The sequence below is a fragment of the Erinaceus europaeus genome, chromosome 21 (genome assembly GCF_950295315.1).
Source record: "Erinaceus europaeus chromosome 21, mEriEur2.1, whole genome shotgun sequence".
In the NCBI taxonomy this organism is placed as follows: Eukaryota; Metazoa; Chordata; class Mammalia; order Eulipotyphla; family Erinaceidae; genus Erinaceus; species Erinaceus europaeus.
The window spans coordinates 25042979-25063171 of record NC_080182.1 but is presented as its reverse complement, the minus strand read 5'-3'; the positions used below and the strand labels follow the sequence as shown (position 1 = coordinate 25063171).

General features: G+C 39.6%; 1 long non-coding RNA gene across 1 annotated transcript in view; it reads left to right on the top strand.

Annotated features, from left to right (window-relative positions):
* The first annotated feature begins 7063 nt into the window (after window positions 1–7063).
* Window positions 7064–20193, top strand: part of LOC132535288 (uncharacterized) — a 475133-nt gene continuing 462003 nt past the window's right edge. Inside the window, exon 1 of the long non-coding RNA XR_009547067.1 lies at window positions 7064–7132. This is a non-coding gene — a long non-coding RNA (uncharacterized LOC132535288). The remainder of the gene's footprint in view (window positions 7133–20193) is intronic.

Here is a 20193-nt window from a genome sequence, read left to right as displayed (position 1 = left end):
TTTTACTCCAATTTAAGGATCTGGTTCTTTTTTCTCTGGGGGAAGGTAGGGGAGTGTTTGGGGGGGTTCCAATATGGTTATGCAGCAATTAAACACACTCAAGTTTCTTTCTCCTCCTGTCCTGGCTTCTCCTCCCTCTTGCTTTGAAGTTTGGGATTTTTAGTATTTGCAAGCAAGGTGGCAATGCAGACAAACCTTTTGAGCTGAGACTACTTTCCTAGACTCAGAGAAAACCAAGAGGTAGGGATGTTGTCTCTAAATCCACATTTCATTTCTTCTCAGAGAACCCCCCCCACTTCAGTATCAGTACAGGGAGAGGACATTTATTCCCTTGTTTTTCCTTCATTTTCATAGTCATTGATGAATGTTTACTATATGCCAGAAATGACACACAACAAATAGTTCCTCGTAATCCACAGTTTAGATTTCTATGATTTCATTTACTTGCGGTTAACTCTGCTGTGAAAAATTACCTACAAAAAGATATTTAGAGGGAAGCTGGGGGAGTCCACCTCCACATAACTTTTATGACAATATATTGTTACAACTGTACTACTTTATTATGGTAGATCTTTTTCTGTGCCTAATTTGCAAATTAAATGTTTTAAGAGGCACGGATGTGTAGGAGGAAAAGCATATTATCCATAGGATCCTGTACTGGCTTTGGCTTTAGGAACTCACCGAGGGAGTTAGGACATAGACCCATCCTTGTGCTTCTGGAGTCTCACCTTCTCTCTCTCTCCCTCCCCACCAAGGGAAAAAAAAAGATTAAAAAAGAGGGCGGCAGGGGGTGGGGTGATGATTCCAGAGCAGTGATGTCATGGAGTCACAGAGAATGTAACATTTAAAATGATAGTCTTGAAATTCATCTTGGTAGTAACATTAGCTATAAACGTATTAAGTAGCCTAAAAAGGGGCAGAGATGTCACAAAAAGGGCAGAGATTAGAAAAATACTAAGGGCCAACTATATGTGGCTCTTACGCCTATGTTAGATTCAAAGAGACAAACAGATTAAAAATAAAAGAACAAAAGACAGATCACTTAAACACCAAAACCATAAGAAAGTTGGTGTGACTATATTCATATAAGGCAGTAATAGGCTTTAATTAAAAGAGTATTTACAATTTAGACAATGATAGTCTAATACAAAAACCACAACATATTTACTACAAGTAAGCAGGACTTCTTTTTTTTTTTTTTTTTTTCCTCCAGGCTTAACATTGGGACTTTGTGCCTGCACCACAAATCCACTGCTCCTGGAGGCTAATTTTTTCCCTTTTGTTGCCCTTGTTGTTTTATCGTTGTTGTGGTTATTGTTATTGCTATCATTGTAGTTGGGTAGGACAGAGAGAAATCTGGAGAGGAGGGGAGACAGAGAGGGGAAGAAAAAGACAGCCACTTGCAGGCCTGTTTCACTGCTTGTGAAGAGACCCCCCTGCAGGTGGGGAGCCAGGGACTGGAACTGGCATCCTTATGCTATTCCTTGCGCTTTGTGCCATGTGCACTTAACCTGCGGCACTACCGCCCGACCCCCTTAGACATTTGAGGAAAGGAAAAATATGAAATGGAAGCTAACATAATAGTTATGCAAAAAGACTTTCATGCCTGAGGTTCCAAAGTCCTAGGTTTCAATCCCCCACAATACCGTGAGCCAGAGCTGAGCAGTACTGTGGTAAATATATATATATATATATATATATATATATTAAAATAGAAGGCAAAAAGTTTTATCCACATAATAAGATAATATAATAGTTGCTAATATATATTAACTGGGACCAGGCGGTGATGCACTTGGTTAAGAACACACATTACAGTGTGCAAAGACCCTGGTTCAAGCTCTTAGTCCTTACCTGCAGGGGGGAAGCTTCACAGGTGGTGAAGCAGAGTTGCAGATGTCTCTCTGTCTCTTTCCCTTCCTATCTCCCCCACCCTATCATTTTTTCTCTGTCTCCAGTAATAATTAAATAGAAGTATTTAAAAATATATTTACCTGGGAGTCAGACGGTAGCGCAGCGAAGCACAAGGACTGGTGTATGGATCCCGGTTGAAGCCCGTCTCCCCACCTGCAGGGGAGTCACTGCACAGATAGTGAAGCAGGTCTGCAGGTGTCTATCTTTCTCTCTCCCTCTCTGTCTTCCCCTCCTCTCTCCTTTTCTCTCTGTCCGATCAACGATGACATCGATAACAACAACTGCAACAACAATAAAAAACAACAAGGGCAACAAAAGGAAAATATATATTTACCTAATAGCAGAACACCAAAATACATGAACCAAAAATGGACAAAAATAAAGACAAATGGGAAATATAATAATAAGTATTCCAGTTCTTTGATAACAAAGATATCAGTTAGAAGGTCAGTGAAGCATATAAACTACCCAAATTGCTAAAGACAAAGCAACAGTCTTTTTGAGTGTTGCCTTCTTGGAATTTCATACTTGGAAACTACTGTAGTTACTTTTCGTAGTCCTCAGTCTATAGATGAAATTGACATTTGAAAGTTCAACAAAGGTATAAAGTTTAAGGTTAATATAAGACAATTTTTAATGAAATTAGAAACCCCAACTTAAAAATTATGTATTTATTTATTGTTGGACAGAGACTTAACTAGGTGAATCACCTCCTGGTCCTAAGACAATAATTTTACCACAAGGACCAGACTACTCTGGATTCCTGTTGTGAGGTCATAAGTTTGCTGTTGTTTTACACCATTTCCAGTGCAGATTTCATTCACTTGTTTCAAAAAGTCTCTTCTTTCAACATTAAAGAATATACTTAATTAATTTATTTCTTTTGTATAAAGACAAAAAGAAATTGAGAGGGAAGGAATAGACGGAGAGAGAGTGACGGACTCCTGAAGCAGTGCTTCACTGTTTGTGAGAAGCTTCCCCCTACAGGAAGGGACTGGGGACTTGAACCAGGGTCCTTGAGCATGATAAGGTGTATGTTCAACTAGGTGTGCCACTGAAAGGCCCCCTCTTCTAAAAGCTTATAGACATTTCACATGGCAAATGTCTGTAAGGAAGAGGTAGGTAGGATAGTGGGGGAAAGCACTGAGCAAAAATCTTTGGTTCAGTCTGTTTCTTTTATATATTATGTGTGTTCTTGAGTAAGTTACTGATAACTTTAAGTTTTAGCTTCCCTTCCCTTCCCTTCCCTTCCTTTCCCTTCCCTTCCCTTCCCTTCCCTTCCCTTCCCTTCCCTTCCCTTTCCTTCCCTTCCCTTCCCTTCCCTTCCCTTCCCTTCTCTGTCTCTCTTTCCCTTCCACCCTCCTACCTTCTCTTTATTTCTTTCTGGCTCCTATCCTACTTAAATTTGCTATCATGAACATTATATTTCATTTTTCCCTCACAAAGATCCTTCTCAGCCAAAGACAGTTACAGTATTACAGCTAGAATAATGTGGATTTGAAACAATATGTTCCTCCAAGTAGATTGAGGCTGGTGAGACCAACTAAGGTGGCCTTAACCATAGATATATATCATCATAAAGAGGAACTTTGGCAATGCTTGGACGCAATGTGTGTGTGTGTGTGTGTGTGTGTGTGTGTGTGTGTGTGTGTGTATGTGTGTAGTCTGGTAGGAGGGAAAACTGGTTAGGGATTGAACTTCACAGTTGAGGGTTAGAGTAAGCCATGAGCAAGAAGTTGAAAGAAACAAGGGAATGAGCAGTGTGAAAGTCTGGGGGCAAATATTTAATATTTTTAGGAAAGTATGAAACAAGATTTAGGTCACTTCAATTTCAGACTACAGTAACTTTATCTTAAACAAAGTAACATCCATAGAAATTAACAGCATGCCCCCAATTTTTCCCACTCCAATTTGTAGTATACAATAAAGAAATTTCTTATGAATTGACTTATTTATTGTAAGGAGAAAAATACAGAGATATAAAGAAACACACACACACAGAGACAGAGAGAGGAGAGGAGGGGGAGGGAGAGAGAGAAAAAGAACACATGTGCAAGAGTAGGGGAAAAACACTGCTTAACTTTGGTTTATGGTGGTGTTGGGGACTGAACCTGAGATCTTAAGAGTTTCCAGCATAAGTGTTCGGGCGGTGGTGCATTGGGTTAAGCGCATGTGGCGCAAATTGCAGGGATCAGCTTAAGAATCCCTGTTCAAGCCCCAGGCTCCCCACCTGCAGGGGAGTCGCTTCACAGGCGGTGAAGCAGGTCTGCAGGTGTCTGTCTTTCTCTCTCCCTCTCTGTCTTCCCCTCCTCTCTCCATTTCTCTCTGTCCTAACAACGAACATCAACAATGGCAATAATAATAACCACAATAAGGCTACAACAACAAGGGCAACAAAAAGGGGGAAAAATGACCTCCAGGAGCAGTGGATTCATGGTGCAGGCACCTAGCCCAGCAATAACCCTGGAGGGGGAAAAAAAAGAGTTTCCAGCATGAAAATCTTTTGCATAATCATTATGCTGTCTCTCTACCCCCAAAACTTGGTACCAACTTTCCAACTTTCATGAAAAACATATTTTAATGCCTTTTAATTGACTATAAAATATTTTAACATTCTCCAAGTAGAATACACTGCCAATTTGTATTTGTAGAACTTTTGACTTTTAAGCTATAATCTTTTACTAAAAAAACTACACAATCTGTGACCTCAGTAGAGGTTATAAATCACACTAGTAGGTAGGGGGGAAATCCTTTCAAAATTCAGATAGAGGAAAATAGTGTTGATAACCATTGTTCCAAACACAATGGCATTTATTCTCTCATGCCTGAGGCTCCAAAGTCCCAGGTCAAGTCCCTGCACCACCATAAACCAGAGTTGAGTTGTGCTCTGGTAAAAACAAATGAACACAGTGACATTTATCAATGCTTATTCTATATATGTTCTTTTAAAATGTTTATTATATTTCATTTGAAAGGGCAGATAAATTGAGAGGAGAGGAGGGATAGGGACTGATGCCTGCAGACCTGCTTCACCATTTGTGAGACTTCCCTCTGTAATGGGGATTAGGGGGTTAAACCCAGGTCTTTGCCCCTACTCTGTATAGATTTTCCATCTCTTTGAGCCTTAGTCCACAAACTTCCTCCTAAAACAAATTTTGCCACCCATCTAGATATAATAATTGAAACTACACCAGCCTCAGTAAGGGCACACAAAGTGCAGATAATAATGACACTCTAGTTCATTTCATTGTACCCATTTGTGATTCAGAGTGCTTGAGGACTATAAGCCATACTGGAAATAATAAAAACCCAGTTTTCAAAATTCCAAGGCAACTCATCCAAATATTGCAGAATATTTACCCAACCATGTCACATATACACACTTGTCTCACAAAGAAGTCTCAGGAAGAACAAGCAAAGAAGCAAGAGCAACAACAAACACTGCCATATTACCAAATATTGCCAATAGCACATTGTCACTCAGGTAAATGCATTGAAAATTACCCTTTAAACTCAATTAGGAATTGTTGAGGTCTTAAGCTCCAGTTAATTTTTCCTGAGTAACTAATAATCTTATTAAAGTTTTAGATAAATTTATATTTCTATTAAATGATTCACTTTGGTCCTTCTATACCTTTAGATATCAAATTAATGGAAATGTAACTTACACACAGTAAACTTCCTATTTCAAGGGCCTACGTAGATGACTTTAGACAACTGTTAACCTATGTAACCAACACTGCAATTAAGACTGATTGTCTTCACCTCCTCAGAAAGTTCATGACCCTTTGTAAAAGCGCCGGGACATCAAATTTTATAGAAAGCAGTATTTTATAGAAGGTCCAGCTGCAGAGGAAGAGAGACACAGAGGGACAAGTATCTTAGAGAGCCAAGGCAGGTTTGTAATTTGAGAGGGAGCTGAGGTCTGCCCTAGATGGCTCCATTACATCTAGATAGGTAATTTTGCCCCTAGCTAAATCCTGTTTTTGTTTTTAGACCTCAGAGTCATAATGGCTATCTTGCCCTAGTTACATCTTATTTTTGTGGCAGCCAATTTCTTATTCTGGGGATGACTCTCAGAATCCTTACAGACTAAATGGGAAACCAACATATTACCCAAGGCATCACCAAGTCCGACAGCATTTCTCTCAAGTGGCTCCTTTTACAGATTTTTCCTCTGCCAGTGAACCAGAGGACTCCTTAAATTTACTTATTTTCTCTTCTCTCACTGAAATCTTTCCTCAGGAGTTCAGGCTCTGAATCTTTCAAAGAAGTATCTCTTTCCTGCCTTTGAAAGTCTAATTCCTTTTACTATGACAGACTATTTCCCCTTCCCTTTGATCCTCTAAACATTTTCTACTCCCTGACTGCTTAATCAGACACACGTGACTGAAGATTCTTAGTCTGGCAGATTCTAAATTTCCTACTTATAAATTACCTTTGTAGAGGTGGTGACCTGGGACTTTTAAGGTCCTTTTTAGGTCCTTAGACTCAAGAGGTTTCACCTCCCAATCATTACAGTGGACTCCAAACCAAGAGAGGGGAGAGGTTAATACCTCTGGTCAGTGTAGCTCCCTCATTCAACAGGTTAATGTGACATTTCAGGTTCATGAGTTAATTTCTCTGCAATTATTCTCTTCTCAATAGTTGGAATGCTCTAAATTTCTCCACTAATCTCACCTTTATTTTGGCCAATCATTGGGGGTGGGGGGGGGAGGCGAAGTTTAAAACCACTTTGCGAACTGTAGCCATTACTTCAGGCCTTCAGTTTCAAAGAACAGTCTGAATTGTTTGTCCTGAGGCTTGTTTTTCCACCAAGTGGCTATCCAAATCTGGCCTGGTTCTTCTTCTAGTGTTTGCCCTTCTTCCGTAGCCAGTCAACAGGTCAGGTTGAAAGCTTTCAGGAGCTGCTTGTTGCTGGCTTTGAAAGTGACTGGGATCCATGTGGATTCAGTCGCTAGGAAGGATCATCAGTTTCCCCAATGAATGGATGCACCATGAGAAGGTCGATCCAATGCATCCCATCTGGCCTGGTAATCAAGCTAAATGAACTCTGTTAAAAGTTCTTACATAGGCCTGCAGGTGTGGGGGTGGAGTTCACGCCCTAGTCCCAGCCCCTCATGCTTCACTCTCCGAGGTCCAGTTGCTGGAGCTGCTGCCTGAGTAACTGGTAGTCGCCATGTTTGATCTAAGGAGGAACCTTCTCCTGGCGGACATGGTAAGTCCTATGCTTTCTGGATGACTCTGGATGTCTTGGAAAAAGCAGAGAACAAGGCAGAAATCTGTAAATTAATAAGGGATTACTTTTTCAAACAAAAAGGAACAAAACAAAACAAAACAAAAGCTAGGGAGGCAGCCAAACAGTAGATACCTGTCCTGTGGGGCGCATAGTAGAACACCTGGTTGAGTGCACATGTCACAGTGCTCAAGGACCCTGGTTCAAGCTCTTGGTCCCAATCTGCAGGGGGAAAGCTTCACAAGTGGTGAAACAGTACTGCAGGTGTCTCTCTGTCTCTGTCCCTCTCTGTCTCCCCTTTCCTTTCAATTTTTGGCTGTCTCTATCCAATAAATAAATACATAAATAAATATAATAAAAAGATAAAAATAGAAACAATAAATCCAGGCAAGTGAGTTAAGAAAAAAAGGGGGGAGGTCCTAGGAGGTAGAGCAGCAGGTTGGGCATGCATGGCGCAAAGTGCAAGGACAAATGTAAAGATCCCAGTTCCAGCAGGGAGGGGGTCCTTTCACAGGTAGTAAAGCAGGTCTGCAGGTGTCTATCTTTCTCTTCCCCTCCTCTCTCAATTTCTCTCTTTCCTATCCAACAACAATGGCAGCATCACAACAATAACAGTAATAACAAGCAAAAAAAAAAAAAAAAACAAGGGAAGTAATGGCCTCCAGCCTCAAGCTTGAGGCTCTAGGTCCCAGGTTCAGTCCTCCGCTCCACTACAAACCAGGGCTGAACAGTGTGTTCTGGTCTTTCTGTATCTCTTTCACTTGTAAGTAAATAAATAAAATATTAAAATAAAAACAAAAAAGTGAACAAAAGGAAGAAAAAAATCTATAAGGAAGAGAATAAATCAATGAGATAGGAAAGAAGAAGGAACTGAGGAGGAACATGTGTCAGAGGCAATTTAGCTATGGTGATCCAGGAGGTGGGGCAGCGGGCGGAGCTCAGGCCCTGTGGGTACTGAAGTCATGAGCTGACCCCTGGCACGACATATACCAGAGTGATGCTCTGGCTCTTTGCCACTTTCAGTATCAAGTGAGTAAATAACAAAAAGAAAGATAACTTCAACCTGACTCAGGAAGGAAGGGGGGGGAGACATCCTTCTGGAGGCAGTGGACACCCTTTGCTCGCTCTTTCTATTTAACTTTATTATTATCAATTTTTCTTTTTGCCTCCAGGGTTATTGCTGGGGGTCGGTGCCACCACTACGAATCCACTGCTTCTGGAGACTTTTTTTTTTCCCATTTTGTTGCCCTTGTTGTTGTCATTATTGTTATTGTTGCCATTGATGTTGTTGTCAGATAGGACAGAGAGAAATCGAGAGAAGAGGGAAAGACAGGGGAGAGAAAGGCAGACACCTGCAGACCTGCTACACTGCTTGTGAAGTGACCCCCCTGCAGGTGGGGAGCGGGGAGGCTCGAACAGGGATCCTTAATGCCAGCCCTTGCGCTTCACACCATGTCAGCTTAACCCGCTGTGGTGCTGCCCAGTCCCCCCTTTGCTCTTTCTGTACTCGTTCTTCACTGGCTCTGGCCTGTTCATGAGCAAGAAGTAGGATATGTGACTTGTAATGTCAAGGGCAGTTGTGAACCCAGACCCCTTTGTGCCTCATCATCAAGCAGTACTCCTGAAAGGGTGGATTTGAGGAAGTCAGCCCTGCAGAGGGTCTGGGAGAGGTGTCACGCCACAGTTCAAACCACTTCACTTATCTTTTTTGACCCTAAAGGAATACAGCCATGTACATGGTGACTGTACCCTATCAGTCCTCTGGCTGAGGCAAAGCTTGTCAGCTTGTGTTCCTGGTATTGTCAGCACTAAGCAGCTTGGGGCAATCAGACTGCTCATCAAAGGCTGTGTCTCATCTCCCACATTTTCCCCACCTGTGGACATGCTGAGCCAAGGTACTCGGGGTTCTTCCTCAGAGGCCAGACACATTGTTGTTTGTAGCAATTAAGCACATTTCCAGCGTGGAGCACATGAAGTTAGGTAATTGTTTAGAAGGAAGAAAGTCACAACCAAATGATCTATCTGAAATGTGTTATTTTTCAGTCAGTTGCACCTGAAAAGTGTGGTGAAAAAAGCTTTAGGAAGCAGGTGGGGCTCGGACAATTCCTTAAGTTTCAGTTGTTTTGTGGTCAAGACTGCAAAATGAAGTGCTGGAGATCACTTGCAATGCCTCCCCTGTGGTCCTTGCTGGGACAAGGAGAGGAAGATGACATATATCAGAAGGCTGTGGTAGGTACTCAGCTAGATTCATGATTCATGTGAGTCTGATTTCACAGATAGTAAAATAGAATAAGAAAGTTTGAACAACTTATCTAATGGATGCATAGTCTAGCAAATCAGAGTCGAGATTCATACCCAGACTCTGAGATTTTACTAAACCATGCTGCCTGCTTGTTTTCCTCCACTTCCTCCTCATTGCCGTGCTGCAATATCACAGATGTGTGACTCCACTGCTCCTATGTTGAGTCATTTTGTTTAATAAATATATATGCATGAAAGAGACAGGCAGAAGGAGAGAGCAGGACAGACATCATAGTCCTGCAGTTTCCGCTCCCCTACTTCCATGGTACCCCATGTGACATGGGGGCTCAAACCCAGGGCCTCACACAGGGCAAGGTGTGCATAGTATCAGGTGAGATAGCTTCTGGTCCCTATGCCATACTGCCTTCTATTTTAAGTTAAGAAAAGTTAAAATAGTAATGATTCGTACTCCCTCAAGTCCATCTGTAGATGGCTTCTTGGTGGAGATATTTGCTCAGTTAGTTTTTCTGGAGAGAAGCACATTGTCCTAAAAGTGTGAGCATAAGGCAGAGACGGACTTCTCCCTCCCTTCCTCACTTGTCCCATTTCTACAGAATAATAACTATTTACATTTTATTTTGTCTGCAACTACTGAGGGATTGGTGCTGGCACTTAGGAAGCTACCGCTTCTGGTGGCCATTTTTTCCTGATTAATTTAATTACTAGATAGAACAGAGAGAAATTGAGAGAGGATGAGGAGACAGAGAGGGAAAGAAAGGCACCTGAAGACCCTATTCATCTCTTGTGAAGCATTCCCCCAGCAGGAGGGGAGTGGGGGCTTGAACCCCGATCCATGCGAGTATCCTTTCCTCTTGTAAGTACTATGTGTGCTTAACCAGGTGCACCACCTCCTGGCCCCACTATTTTCACTTTGTAAACCTTCTAGTTTCTGTTCCAGCTACTCAGTTCTACTACTACAAGTGCAAGAACAGCAGTAGTGTCACAGATGGGTGTGTGGTTGCAGCTCCGTGAAAATTAAGGGTGCTGAAATTTCAGTCACATGAAGTTTGTACTTGCCATGGCAGTTTTCTTTCTTCCTCCCTCCCAACCTTGGACATTTAGAAAATGTGAGAATATTTGGTTTGTCTCATAGGCCACAGTTTATATGAGTTTGTAAACACACACACACACACACACACACACACACACACACACACACACACTCACTCACACACTCACTCACACACTCACTTATTTACACATATGCAGTGAGGTAGGGAGAATGCTCTGTGGTACTTCAAACATTAAACTTGAATCAAGGGAGATTCCAGTCATGCTGAATTTTCAAAATATACCACGTAATAATAAAAAAGAAGTGGTTTGGAATATGTATATATAAGAGGAGTAAAGCAGGTGAATGGTGATGTGCCTGGTAGATTGAATATGTTAACATGTCCAGGAACCTAGATTCAAGCCACCTGTCTCTACCTGCAGGGAGGAAGCCCTTAAAAAAGTGAAGCCTTACTTCAGGTGTCTCTTTCTCTTTCCCTCCACTCTCCCTCCTCCACTTCCTCCTCAACTTCTGTCGTTATATAAATATATAATTTTTTTTTTAAAAAAAGGCTTCCCAGTGCTGGAAGCAGTGGGTTAACTGTGTGGGCACTGAGTCCCAGGAATAAAAAACAACAATGAAATTTAAAAACATGGTAATAACAGCTAAAAGAAAAGAAGTCATGACCTACAAGAATTAAAAAATGAGATGTGCTGAACTTCTAGAATACCATTTATCATACACAGTATAGAGGTTTCATCAATTTGTTGGAACAAACACAGGCTTATGGATGTGTTGCCTGTGACACAAACTAGTTATCAGTGACACTTATGAGTTAGAGAATTGACTTTCAGGAGAATTGTTCAAAGTATTGAGACTGAATAGAAACTTGTGTTGGGGGTTAGGGAGACAAGACAAAAGACGTTCATGCCTGAGTCCCAGGTTCAGTCATCAGCATCACCATAAGCGAGAGTTGAGCAGTGGCATAGTGTCTCTGTCTCTGTGTTGTCTCTCCCTTCTGCATGTCTCTCATTAAAATAAGATGAATAAAATTTAAAACTTGTGTTGGATAAATGTAGAGGAAAACAAAAACCTTGAATAAGATTCAATTATTTTGTTGCTTAGTTTATGCATTTACTTATTAGGTTTATTATTATTATTATTTTGGAGTGGGCTAGAAAGTATACAGAAAGCAGAGAATCTCATTTTTGTAACATGCGGCTCAACCAGGTGTGCCTCCACCTGGCTCTGTGAATCTCATTTTTAATAGAAAAGTCTTTGTGAATCCACTGTTCCTGGAGGCCATTTTCGTTGTCCTTGTTGTTGTTATTGTCGTTGTTGTTATAGCTGCTGCTGCTGCTGTTGTTGCTATTGGATAGGACAGAAAGAAATCGAAAGAGAGGAAGATAGACACCTGCAGATCTGCTTCACTGCTTGTGCACTTAACCCGCTGTGCTACCGTCCGGCCCCCAATGGAAAAGTCTTATGAATGCTGGACGACAAGTGTTAACTGTAGTTGGAAACCAATGCTCATATTTTACTATCAAGACACCAAATTAATGAGAATAACAATTAGCATTTGTGTTATATTCGTGATTTACAAAAAGCTTTCCCACATACCACCTTATTTAATTCATGTACAGCTTTTCCAAGGAAGGCATTTCATTAGTGTATTAATAAAAACAGAGGCTTACAAAGTGCAAATGATTTGTAAGTGACATTTTAAAAAACTTATGTATCCCCACCCTAAAGCATTGTTGAGCAGTGTTCTGGTAAAAAAAAAAAAAAAAGTAATTTGTATTTTTTGTGGTCTGGGAGGTGGCGCAGTGGCTAAGGCACTAGACTCTCAAGCATGAGGTCCCAAGTTCAATCCCTAGCAGCGCATGTACCAGAGTGATGGCTGGTTCTTTCTCTCCTCCTATCTTTCTCATGAATAATAAATAAATTCTTTAAAAAAAATCTTATGTTTAGGACTAGATTTTTTCCCCTGAATCTTTGTCCAGTATAATTCCCCTCATATTTTGGGATGTTTTATAGATGAACTATTTGAGAAGTATTCAAATAAACTGCTATCTTTGCTTTAGAATTATATACTAACTTTCACAACCTAATGTAAGTTGTCCAAAGCTGAATATAGGGTGCAGTATTTCACAGATTTATTTGGTTCTGGAATCCCTTCTAGTAATGCAGTGATCAGATAGTACGTGGTACAGAGCAATGGATAAGAACTAAGGTTAAAAAAAAAGAATTAAGATTGACCAAAATACCTAAACTTTTCTAAACCTGTGTGTCTTTATGCATTGAAAAAAAAAAGAATAATAACAGCTTTTTCAAAGGGTTCAGTGAGTTAATATACTTGAGTCCATGTCTGCTACATATACTTAATTATATATCATTGCTGGAGTACATATAATTGTTTTATAAGCACACTTAGATCGAGCGTGCAAAGCCAGTCTCTCTTCAAAGGTGAAAAACAATTCAGGGAAGTGAAATGATCAGATGGCGAGTGAAAGACAGTTGGACGGCAAACTCGGGGACACAGTTTTCGTTTACGAGAGAGATGAAACTCTTGCATCTGCTCTGATATAAGAGTCTGAATGAAAACTAGATCACACTTCTTGTCTAGATTTATTTGTTTGTTTATTTGCCTTTATCATTGGGTTATCATTGGGGCTGGGTGCTGGCACTACAATTCTCCTTGTGGCTAGAAGTGGGGGGGGGGGAAGAGGAGAAAAGGAAAGGAAGGAAGAGAGAGAAAGGAAGGAAAAAATAAAGAGGAAAGAAAGAAAGAAAGAAAGAAAGAAAAGAAAGAAAGAAAGAAAGAAAGAAAGAAAGAAAGAAAGAAAGAAAGAAAGAAAGAAAGGCACTTGTAGAATCGCTTCAACACTTACAGGTGGGGAGCAGGGGCCAGAACCAGGATTCAAGATCCTTGCACTTTGTACTAATTGTGCTTAACCTGATGCACCACCACCCAGTCCCCCTTTGTCTAGATTTTTAAAAAATACTGATACTTTAAAAATACTAGCTCTTTGTCAAGAATAGGGTGACTGGCCTATTTTCACCATTCTGTCTAAAGGTTGTGTGATTCTCTTGATGAGATTGATTTATAACTCTGTGCATTGCTAATCCGCTGATCTCAATTTAACCGTACAATTTGGGAGTGTTGGAGTTGTGCCATTTTGCCAGAAAATGATTAAGACAAACTCTCAGAATATTGTGAACTTTATCAGGAAAATCAATTTCTCTAACAAGGAAGTGAATCACTATTGATTTTTTTTTTCCTCTCTCTCTAATTGGACTCGGAGCCTTGATAGCTTTTCATAAGTGGTGGCAGTTTGCTTTTAGCAAATGCATTTTTCACTTTGCAGTGGAATATAACATGTTCACAAAAGCCGGAGGCACTCTTTTCTCTCCCTCTACTTTGTCCCTACTCTTGAAGGTTAACATGGAAGCTTTTAGCTATTTGCTATTCACAGTGATGTAATGCTCATTATGTTTTGTAATGCACACAATGGATCATCTCTTTGTTCCTTTAAGATGTAGACACTTGGCTTTATGGAGGTTGAGACACACTGTGAAAACACCTGAGGTGTAACTAAGGTGATTAGTAAAGCAACAAGCCTTACTTTTTCAATCCAAGATAACCTTACATGAATGTCCTGCACAATTTATAATCCTGACAGAAGCCTTAAATTTTCTTCCTGGGAAACTGGGTGCCTGAAAGTATGAAAGGGCCGCAAGGTTATTGACTCCCGGCTGAGGTTTCTGTAAAGGGTGGCTTCTTTGGCCAGGTGGGACCCATTTTACTTCATAGGTACTGGACCTTAGGACTCTGGGTACTTGAAGTTAGAAGACAGGTGAGGGGCCAGGGAGTGTTTTGAATTTCTCTTCCCTTTCCAGCCTTTCAGCTTCCCATCAGCCTTTCAGCTGGGAACTTTTTTTTGCTTCCATATAACCAACTTTCCTCTTTTGTTTTCCTGTGTTTTTATTTTCAATTCACAATAGTTGACATTGACTTAACGGATTTAGTTGCTGAAATGTGAGTTGTTTCTTTTTAATCTGATATTTGCCACTTAATTCTTCCTTTAATTTTTGGATCTTTTAGTCTGTTTTTTTTCCTTTTGTGTGTATTTATTTTTCTCCATGTTGCAGGAAAGAGTTAAATCAGCAAGTCAAGAGTTTTTCCAATTCTGCATAGTTCCAAGAAAAAAATTTTTTTCTTTATTTTTTTCTCCCAGAATTGGCCCTTGGCTAGAACCTGGAAAAATGAGCTTGGAGCCTTGGGATTTACTGCTTTATAAGGATATTTCTGCCTTTTTGTTTTCACATTGTGTATGGGCTATGTGGTATTACTGCTGGATATCTTTTTTTGTGTGTGTGTGGAAAATGTTTGTTTCTTATCCCTGAGGCCATGACTCACACTGAGTGAAAAAAATATGCATATATATCAATATTAAGAATTTATGAATTTCTAACTTGAAACCGTCTTTTTTTTCTTTAAGGTATAGTTCAAATCTTCAAGGGTTGACTTCTCCCTAAACATTTTATGTCTTTTCAAATCATCTTTCACTGTTTTGACTAAGAAACATGGGTCTTGCATTCTCAGTAGGGTTGATATAAACTCTAAGAAGGTAAAAATGGGTCCTTTTAGACAAACCCTGACACTTTTTTTTATTGCCTCCAGGGCTATCACTAGGGCTCATTACCAGCACTACAAATACACTGCTCCCGTTGGCCATTTTTTCTTTCTTTTTTAAAATTTATTTTTCCTTTTGTTGCCCTTGTTGTTTTACTGTTGTAGCTATTATTGCTGTTCTTGATGTCATCGTTGTTGGATAGGACAGAGAGAAATAGAGAGAGGAGGGGAAACAGAGAGGGAGAGATAGACACCTGCAGACCTGCTTCACCACCTGTGGGTTCAAACCAGAATCCTTGAACTGGTCCTTATGCTTTGCGCCACATGTGCTTAACCCACTGCGCTACCACCCGAATCCCCCATTTTTTCTTTTTCCCTTTTTATTATACTTGATAGGACAAGCAGAAATTGAGGGGGTGGGGGAGAGAGAGAGAACGAGAACTGCAGACCTGCTTTGCTGCTTGTGAAGCATCCTCCCTGCAGGTGGGGCATAGAGGCTGGAACCCAGTCCTTGTGAATGGTGACATATCCTCTTAACAGCCACCACCCAGCTTTCTCCTTACACATTTTAAGTTGGTCCATACAACTCATTATTTTCTTAGTATGACTTCACGCTGTGTCAGCATCTGCTTCATCACAGGAGGTACACCACCAGAGAGCCAATATCTTTTCATCACAGGATACTCTTCCCCCCAGTCTCTTCGCTTCCCCTCCAGGTAACTTCAGTTCTATAGTGGGACTCCAAGGGTTTGTCTGTACTTCACTTTGTCAGTTACTTTGCTTTGTTTTTCATATCCCGAATGAGTAAGAGCATCTATATTTCTCTTTCTCTCTCTTCCTCACTCCCTCTCTCCAGAGATAAATATTCGGAGATACATATTCACTCATCTGCTTCTTGTTGGGCATTTGGGATTCTTCCAGACTGTTTGTTGTTCATAGTGCTGCACTGAACATATATTTGCATTTACATTTTTGGATTATTCTTTCTGTGTTCTTCAGATAGATGCCTAGGAATATAACTACAGGACCATCTGAAAGGACTACTTTGGGTAATATCCATACTGTTTTCCAAAAGGACTGAGGGAAATTTACATTTCTCTAAACAGTATAAAAGGGCTACTTTTTCTCCTCGTCTTACAAATGCCTTGAAGAAAACATGGGCAAAAACTCCATGATATTGCCTCTAAGCATGTAATTTGGAGACTCAAAACAAAAGCAAAAATAAAAAAATGGAATCACATCAGACTAAAATGCTTCTGGATAGTGAAAAAAAAACTTGGACCAAAATGAGAAGATATTCTATTGGAGAATTGGAGAGTATAATCTCTCTCTCTCCCTCTCTCTCTCTCTCTCTCTCTCTCTCTCTCTCTCTATATATATATATATATATATATATATATATCACAAAGGACCAATATTTAAGATATAGGAAGAACTCAAAAAAATTAGCAACAAACATATAAATAAGCACATTAAAAATGAGTTTCACGGACACTTCACTAAAAGTGACCTGCAGATGATCAACAGGCCTGTGAAAAATATATATTGTCACTAATTATTATCAGAGAAATACAGATCAAGAACAAAATGAGATACTACCTCATACCTGTGAAGATGACCTATAAACCCTGAATTTTAATGTATTAAACATAAATATACTTATAGTCTATAATTGTGTTAGGAAGATCTTGGTTTCTGCATCACACACTAATGTCAGATGCCAGCACTATTTGGAGAAATGCCTGATTCCAGGACTTGAAGAAATGTGTGCAGTGAGTCAAAGGCAATTTATAATGTCAAAAATCTAAGAAGTTTCTTTAAAACAAAACCCCCACTCTAATGAGAACACATCACAGGGACACTAGAGCTAGCTGAGAGTTCTTAATGTGGGGCTGGGTGGTAGTTGACTTGCTGGAATACACACATTACTTACACCAAACCCAGTCCAGGTTTTACTTTATTTTTCTCCTTTATGACCCTGTTTCTTAAGTTCTGCCCTGGAGTGAAATCATCCCATATTCATCCTCTTTCTGGTTTAGCTCACTTAAGATAATTCCTTCAAGCTCCATCCAAAATGATTTGTTACTCTTAATTACTGAACAAGTAGTCTGTCTCTGCCTCTCTCTCTCTTCTCTCTCTCTCTCTCTTTCTCTCTCTCTCTGTATTTATCACAACTTTCTCAGCCACTCATCTGTTATTGGACACCTAGGCTGCTTCCAGGTTTTGGATATTACAAATTGTGCTGCTGTGAACATAGGTATGCACAGATCTTTTGGATGAAAAGTATGAGGTTCCTTAGCATATATCTCCAGGAAAGTAATTGCAGGGTTATAGGGTAGGTCCATTCCTAATTTTCTGAGAGTTCGCCAGGGCAGGGTTAGGACTAGTTTACATGCCCATTAGCACTGCCTTTTTTTTTGGTTACAGTGATTACATACTAAAGCTCACGATTATATAATGGGTACTTTTGACTACTTCTTGGGTTCCAATTGGTGTGTCTGAGTTCTTGCTTTATGATTTGGTGGCTTCCATGGCTATAGCCATGATTGGGTTGGGTTATTAGTTGAGCTCTACAATTACTTTTGTTCTTCTTTTAAAAATGTATAAATGCTTCTTAATTTCAGTAACTATACATATATATGTATATATATATATACATATACATGCTTTTCACTTCCTATAAGGTTATTGTCTAGCTTAATTCTTTGTATAGGGGATGTATAGGGGATAGTGGTTTCAATGGTGAATATGTCTACTGAAATTTCTTTTTTTTAAGGTTTAATTTTTTAATCTTTATTTATTTATAGAGACAGCCAGCAATTGAGAGGGAAGGGGGTGGTAGGAAGAGAGACAAAGAGAGACCTGCAGCCCTGCTTCACCATTCGAAGAGCAGGGGGGGACTGGTTGGGACTGGGGGCTTTGAACCTGGGTCCTTGAGCATTGTAACATGGAGGCTCAACCAGGTGCGCCACCACCCGGCCCCTCTACTAAGATTTCTCTTGTAGCAAAAATACTTTATTATAAATAATTCATGTGTATATGAAAACATATAATCAGTTTTATATCAACTTGATCAATCTTAATTGACATTTCTTTTTAAAAGCTTTTAAAATTTTATTATTAATATTCATATTATTATTCATATTTTCTTTTGTTGCCCTTGTTTTATTGTTGTAGTTGTCATTGTTGTTGTTATTGATGTCATTGTTGTTAGGACAGAGAGAAATGGAGAGAGGAGGGGAAGATAGAGGGGGAGAGAAAGACAGACACCTGCAGACCTGCTTCACCTCCTGTGAAGCGACTCCCCTACAGGTGGGGAGCCGGGGGCTCGAACTGGGATCCTTATGCCAGTCCTCGCGCTCTGTGCCACATGCGCTTAACCCGCTGTGCTATTGCCCAACTCCCTTAATTGGCATTTTCATATTATCTACTTGTTTATAGTTTTTTATTTGGTTTCTTTCAGTTTTCACTTATTGGGAATTTTATATTAAAGTTTCTCATTGTGATGGTGAATTTGTTGATCTTCTGGTGAAGTCATATATATATTTTTTTGCCTCCAGGTTTTTCATTGGGGCTCAGTGCTAGCACTATGAATCCACTGTTCCTGGCAGCCATTTTCCCTATTTTAAAAATATTTATTTATTTTCCCTTTTGTTGCCCTTGTTGTTTTGATTTTCCCATTTTAGTTGCCCTTATTGTTATTGCCATTGAATAGGACAGAGAGAAATCAAGAGAGGAGGGCAAGACAGAGAGGGAGAGAAAGAGAGACACCTGCAGACCTGCTTTACTGCTTGTGAAGTGGCCACCCCGCCCCTTCCCAATGTGCACTTAACCTGTATCACTTCAGCCTGGCCAACCAAGTCATAATTTTTGCATTTTATATTTTAAATACCTGTCACCAGATAAAGTTTACCTTGGCTAGATAAATAAGTAAATATAACATTGCATTAACAAAAATTAAGTAAAGCTATATCTATTTTCATTATAAAGATGTTGAAAATTAATTATAAATTAATCAAATAATTTTATTTTTAAAACTAACTTCACATATACATTGTTCAAATATTCAAATCTGAGATACTATACAAATAGGATTAAACCTATGTAGAATTATATCAGCCTCTGAAACAGAAGTCATCAGTGACTATGGACATTAGCAAAAATCTCTATGATGAAAAGACATGTAATGAGGCTTATATCATTTTTAAAGCAGGAAACACACACATATTGCAAACACAAGATTCTGATATTCATTGATATGTTGTATTGATTGTTTATAGGACATTCCTGAAAAAATGGATAATAAACCACAGAATAGGAAAAACCCTAATTAGTTAGAAAGCTTTTAAGTTACGTGGGGACATCATAACACAGACTTTCCCACCATGTACCATGCATAGCACAATCTATGGGAGTCCTAGGGTTAACATATATTTTCTATAATTTATTGGGCAGCAGTTAAACACTTGGACAAGACTATAATGCTGCATTTATAAATATGATTTGTCCAATGTGCAATTAAAATGTCGTTTACATGATATGAAGGAGATAATAGTACCAGGAAAGTAAAATATCATGACTTTTAGAATGCAGCATTAAATTTAATTACAAATGGGGCCAGGTGGTGGTGCATCTGATTGAGCACACATATTACAATACTCCAGGGCCTGGGTTCTGGGTTCGAGCCCCTGTTCCCACCTACAGGGGGAAAGCTTTGTGAGTGGTGAAGCAGTGCTGCAGGTGTCTCTCTGTCTTTCTCCCTCTCTAACATGCCCTTCCCTCTCAATTTCTGGCTGTCTCTATCAAAAATAAATAAATAAATAGATAAATATACTAGAAATAAAAATAAATAAATTTAGTTGCAAACATTTTATAATGTTGTGTTTCTATTTCCATAATTCTACTTGTTCATGTATAGTGCTTGGTACCCCAAGAAAAGTAAAGTTTCTTTTCAATCACTGCCTTTAGGCTTTGAATCACATATAATTGTACACACTCATCTTGTTTTGGACTAAAGTCTTAGTGTGCTTTATACTGACTAGAAGGTACATCCAACTGGGGACTGTGGAGCCATCAATGTAAATGTGACCACGTTAGTTCTTCTGGAGAGGTAGG